This window comes from Barbus barbus (assembly GCF_936440315.1).
Source record: "Barbus barbus genome assembly, chromosome: 9".
NCBI classification, from domain to species: domain Eukaryota; kingdom Metazoa; phylum Chordata; class Actinopteri; order Cypriniformes; family Cyprinidae; genus Barbus; species Barbus barbus.
This window is the reverse complement of record NC_136737.1, coordinates 27,392,643-27,399,522: the sequence shown is the minus strand read 5'-3', so window position 1 is coordinate 27,399,522 and position 6,880 is coordinate 27,392,643.

Genomic DNA, 6,880 nt, shown 5'->3' with positions numbered 1-6,880 from the left:
CTACATGCTGCATTGTTGCCCATTAGTACAGAGTGTGCCCGTATGATTCACTCTGCAGCTGCGTGTCAAGTTCAGCTGAAACAGGTACATGGAAAAGAGCTGACAGAAAACAGAAGCTCAGCCCCAAACAATCTGAGGGGTTGCTGTGACTTTGATCAGCTAAATGGTGACCGCTGAAGTGAACAAGGAAAAAGACGTCTTGGAGCCAAAAATCCATTTAAAAAAAAAAGTTTGCATATTTGCATAAAAGATGCATAATGCACCCATGAGAATTGTATTGCTATTATTTTTAACATCAATATTTTTTTTATGAATGTATCAAGGAAACTGTGCAACACAATTTTATTACAATTTGTAAGTAATTTATGTTTTTGTGCATTGGTGACTGACAGTGCGGGGGGTTATACATTAACGTAACGTGAGTTGCATTATCAGATTACTTTTTCCAAGTAACTAGTAAAGTAACACATTAAACACTTTTAAATTTACAGCGAAATATCAAGTTTTGTTGTTGTTGTTTAAAAAACATAATATAAAAATATAAATAAACCAGCCCAGGTGACAAAAAGTAACATAAAAAGTAACTCAAAGTAAGGCAATTAGTTACTTTTTATGGAATATTGGAATGCCTTACTTTTAAAAGTAACTTTCCCCAACACTGGCAGCTAATTTATGTGAATTTGTACGATCGCACTCAAACCTTTTCATACAGTTTGCTTACGACTGTCACGGTTTAGTTTCCTTTCAGTTCTGTTTTGACCTTATTTGGTAGTTCCTGTTCTGGTTTAGTTAATTAGTAATCATCGTTTAGTCCTGTCACCTGTTTTGTGTTAATTATCTCGTTTGCTCTTTTGTTTCCTGGTCTTTATAAGTCTTGAGTTCCCTGGTCTAGTTTGTCGTGTCTTAAAGTTACGTTAACGTTGTTAGAAGATTGGTTCCTTGTACTCTGAAATCCTTATGTTATTAAAGATCTGTTTTTCTATTTACCCGCTGGTTCCTGAAGTCCTTCGTGGAGCGAACCGTAACAACGACCCACTGACGTTTTTTTTTCTAAAAATCGTTTCCATACAAATCAAATTGTAATCATTCAAATAAAATTGCTCATTCATAAATTAGTTACATTTTCTCACAATTCGGGTTGGTGCCGTGTCTGTTTGTGATTGTTTTAATCACTTTTTTTTCTTCACTTGTTAGTTTCAAATGATACTGTGCCAAATGAATTGCACAAATTATATGAGGTGTAACGTTTTGTTCATAACTTTAAGAGAACGTCGGCAGTTCTTGGCTAAATTGAACTGCAGTGTGGACCAGACTTTATACCGATAGTCAAGTCAAGTTGCCACATATGCGCCACACTAATGCAAATAATCTTGGACACAAATGGAAAGGATTAATAGACAATTAAATCCTAGTAACTCTGTACAACAAACCACTAGGAAGGAAGTATCCCTTTATGACTGTTCAAACCCTCTGCCGAGATCCAGACGTATATTTACGCTAGAACCCACAAGACCTAAATTGGCACATCTGGTAAAATACAAGAGTTTGTTTTGATGCGCTTTGTACTTTTGCACTGATTTTCCAGACTATTTCCTAAATCTAAACAAAGCTAAATTTCAAATGCCAAACCTCTTGTGAAAAATATGTTTGCTTAATAGTATTGAATCTGCACTTTAGTGTATACTAAACTATATTTTTCAGGTAAAAAGGTAATGTTAATAAAATAAAGGCCACTTAATGTACCTAAAGGGAGACAATTTCGCGACTATGTTTCTTAACACACTTAAGTGCTCTTTTAAAAAGTGCACTTTGAAACAATGTGCTTTTAAAGAAGTACACTTATTTTGATGTGTTGACTAACACTAAAGCATGTCAAGTATTTGATTATAATTTTAACTGTAGCATTTTATTCAATATTACATTTAAATTTAATATTTTTATAAATGTAATTTTAAATTTAATTAGAAATAACAAATTTAAAAACATGACCTGCATTTTTAAAGGTTACTATAATTTTACCATAATTACCACTTTAACAATATTTCAAAGACAATAGAATTATGGCATTATGCATAAAGTACATTAAGTAAAAGTGTATATTGTAAACATTTTATTTTAAAGAAATGTACTTCTTTTTTCACAAGAGGTCACTTTAGGAAAAGACGGCATAACCGTACATAAATATATAGATTTTCTCATGCAGATCAAATATAGCTTGTAGTTTTTGTCACTAAGATACTGATTATTGACACATCAATATAACTTATAAATTTACCCCTTCTTCTTTGATGGTTTTCCATTTGGATTAAGTTAATGTACCGGTATTATATTATATATTTTGGTTATTATAAATTATATTTTTATGTGTGTTCCAGTCATCAATGTTTAAAGGGAATTTTCCTCTCATTAAAACGCATTATTTAGTTTCCAGCCTGTACTTACATGACATTGTAAATTGACCGCACATGATGAAGCTGCGATACCCACTTAAGATTTGAAACCGCTGATCAAGTAATGAAAACAAGATAAGGCAAAACCCGTTCGGTGGTTTATTTGATTTCTAAACAAAACCCACATCGATGACAAAGTGATTTAGTAATTAAATTGTTGTGATTGTGTTAGATGAGAGAAAACCCAGAGGCATGTTGGCATCAAAGACACAAAATACAAAAAAAGGAAAGATGGAATATATATATATATATATATATATCGCTGATTAAAAAGATTAAAACAAGGAAGCATTGTGAGAAAGCGGGACTCTTGGCAGTGCTGAAGCCTCAGCGTTTGCACAGTCATCACAACAACGAGGCGAGAGAGATGGCCCTCGGGAAAGTCAATCAGGAGCTGTAGAAGATCTGGCAGGACGCAACATGGGGAAGAAAGACTGCGGCAAATATCCAAGAAAACTTTGGTGAACAGCTCGCGCTCACACAGCAGCAGTCCTGTTTTACACTGCAAATAAACTTTCCTGTAGCTCAAATAGTAGAGCATGGCGCTAGCAACGCTAAGGTCATGGGTTCGATTCCCAGGGAAAGCAAGAGCTGATAAAATGTAAAAACTGTAAGTTGAATGCAATGTAAGTTGCTTTGGATAAAAGCGTCTGCTAAAAGCATAAAATGCAAATACATTTATATTCACATAGAGCTTTTGAATAAGAAGGATATCTGTTTGTCTGTCTATCTATCTATCTGTCTGTCTATCAAACATCTGAGGTAAATCATGTTCTGTGAAAGTACTTTTACAAAAATTAACGAAATGATTGACATTAAAGTTTATTAACTGTCAAAAACACACCCAAAAACATTTTGCATTTCCAAATGAGCCTCTGGTTAAAAAAAAAAAAACACATTTTTACGTAACATCTCCTCCTGTTTTTTCTTTCTTTCTTTTTCTTTCTTCCTGTCTCTCTCGCTCTCTCTTTTTTAATTTTGCTGTGCCTTCATTTCCAGTTAGTGGTTATAGTTCTTTATCTTATTTGACTTAAACTTGTTTCAGTATTTCTATTCAAATTATTTCAAATTTTAACTTTACTTATTCTTAACTTTACTTAAGTGTTTATCTAATATATATATTGTTATAATATATTTTTTGCTTCGACTTGTGTTTATTGCAGTTCAAATTATTATTAACTTAACATATATTTACCATATTTACCATATTTTATCATTGCTTCTTTTCGTTTATGTTATTTAATATTTAGATTTTATTTTGTTTCAGGTTCATTTTAGTGCTTTAACTTCAACATATTCCCTTTAGGTTAAACTAAAGCCTTTTAATCTAATATTTATATTTTATTTTAGCTTTATTTCTATTAATTTTACTGCTGCAGTTTGATAACGCAAAGCTAATGTTTGGTGACACTTCAGTGTATGGAGCAATTCTCACTACACTGTAAATAAAAGAGTTGAGCCAAATTAAAAGTTTAAGGCAGTTTTCTCAACTTATTTTTCAGGAAATTTTTTTTCAACTCTTTGTTGTATAAACTTAAAGCAAGAAGTTGAGAAAACTCAAAAATCAGCTGAAGCTGGTTGCCTTAAACTTTTTTTTTTTTTCAATATGCGTGTATTAACAGCATATTGGCTGTTTATTAGTACTTATAAATCACATATTAATGCCTTATTCTACATGACCATATACATCCCTTATTCCTACTTAACAACTACCTTACTAACTATTAATAGCAGCTAATTACCCATTTATTGAGTCAAACGTCATAGTTCATAGTTATTAGTGACAACTGGTCCCCAAACTGTGACCTAATATTTATATTTTATTGTTATTATTGAATTATTTCAGCTTTATTTAGATTTTTTTTTTAAGTTTCGTATTTCACTACAAACGTTTCGATTCTTCTGAGCTTGACCCGATACCTTTATGTTTTCATTATACAGTTTGACAGTGTGACCTCAACCACGCACATCCACTTATCGTGTGATTGTTTGCATATCGCCAGCCAGCGTTTTCTCAAGTGCTCTTGTACAAGGAAGTACAGTAGGGCGTTTTTTTTGTTTTTTTTTTCTGTGAGGTAAGGGGGTCTATATATAGCACAAAGTGACCACCACGCGTGTTTAAAAGACTGAAGTTTTTAGGTTTCTGAGTGTCAACTGGATTGGATTCTGATTGTGGCAGTGCTGTTTTAAAAGCTCAGCTTCCCAGGATCGGAGCCAGCCGCTAATGTGATGACAAATTATGGTAATAATTTTGAAAAAAATCTCCTCGTAGAGAGATGGTGGTCCCAAGTCTTATAAAGCCGAGACCGTTTGGTTTATAACCGCCCGCTTTCCTGGTCACTGCAAGGGCTCCCTTCCGCTCCTCAATAGACTTTACTGGCAAAACACATAAAACACCAACCCCGCTTTTCCTTTTTTTCTTTCTCAAATTTGAGCTATTGTCAGACACAGTGCATGACTCATGGAATATATGAATCTAAAAACGTCAAAAAAAAAAAAAATTCATCAGACCGCATGAAGTCAACCGAGATTGTTTCTGCAGCCCATTAATGAGGAATACATATTTTTTAAATGAACAGAATGAAGCTAAACATATTAAGTAACAGAAATAACAGTAGTGAGTTATACAATACTGATATTTTACATGCCTGTGAAGCTTGAAAAAATATCCCAGTGAATAAAAACTTTAAGAGTGTGTAATGTCTAATTTATGAAATAACACACACACACAAATAAAAAATCAAATCTGGCATGCAAACCGTAGAACCAAAAAAGAAGACGCTTTGAAGAGTGTTGATGCTGTTCTTTTCCATACAACAAAATTTGATTCCCACTGACTTTCATTGGATGGAAATGAGTTTGAACAGTCTTTAAAATGTCTTCTTTTGTGTTCTACCAAAAAAGTAAAGTCGGTAACACTTTACTCAAAGCAGTTATGCATAATGCATTAAAAAAGTAGTTCAGTAGCATTAATTATGCTTTGTAATGCTCCTGCGTTGCACAACCTCATGAATAATTGTAATCACAGTTAATACATTATAACACTTATCTATTAATTTTAAATTTGGTTATAATTATTTACCACAAGATATAATGTTTTACAACACACATTATCTATAATGCATTATAACCTTTAATAATCCTTTATAATGCATTATACATAAAGGCTTTATATGAAGTGTTATGTATAAAGTCGTATGGTTTGGAAAGATATGAAAGTTTTTTTTTTTCATATCTTTGAAGACAAATTGAGATTTGAGGTGATTTCTCATTCTAAGCAGTATATGATTTATTAATAACCTGCATTGTTTTGTGGAATGGCTAATTATAATTTTGTACATTTGAAGGAAGCACTGAAATGAAAAGACGGTCTCATTTTAAAAATTACTGAATGATGACAGAATCGGTTTCAAAAATGGGCTTCTAGCCTCAAAAGCCAAGCTGTAAATCGATTTTAATAATAAGGGGGAAGTGGTGTGTGGTGACCCATACTTGGAATTTGTGCTCTGCATTTAACCCATCCAAGTGTACACACAGTAGTGAACATACACCCGGAGCAGTGGGCAGCCAATGCTGCGGCACCCGGGGAGCAGTTGGGGGTTCGGTGCCTTGCTCAAGGGTCTCACCTCAGTCATGGTATTGAGGGTGGAGAGAGTGTTGGTTATTCACTCCCCGCCACCTACAATCCCTGCCAGACCTGAGACTCGAACCCATGACCTTCCAGTTACAAGTCCGACTCTCTATCCAACTCTCTATCCATAAAAATGCATAGCAGACATTTTTGCGGCCTTGATGAGGTTTTAGAGAAAATGAAAACATGCTTAACTATATTTCAGGTGTTTGAGCGGCTTTCAAAAGGCTGTCAGCTGCTTTATCGATCGCAACCGATTGATTTAATGCTCATAAAACCAAAAACAAGGCTGTAGCAAACAATGCTCCCAGGCAAGATGTGCAGAAAGCCATTTAACTTGTAATAGTGACATAACAGTCAAACCCAAACTAATTAAACAAGAATATGAAGTATAATGGTTTGGCTTGTAAATTCATTCATTTGATGTGGAAATGCTGCCTTTTACGTCTTCCACTTTTATGTAAATAAATGTTGTTTATGAGATACTTGAGCAATAATGTGATGTTTTTCCCGTTTCCATGCATGATGCATTACATTACATTTTATAGGAAACATCAATTTAATGATGAATAGAGATAGTTGTAAAAAAAAATTCCTTATAAAGAGTCCCAAGATTCCAGAAAACCAAATAAGGGCAAAACAGAACTAAACGGGAACACACGTGACAGATCGCCCCCCTCCCGGTAGGCGCGTCCCGTGCCGTAACAGTTCTACCGGGGGGTGAGCTCCCTGGAGGCCGGTGCAGGGCACGATACTGGAGAGGCCTCCAGGGTGCAACAGGAAACTCGAGGGACCATGG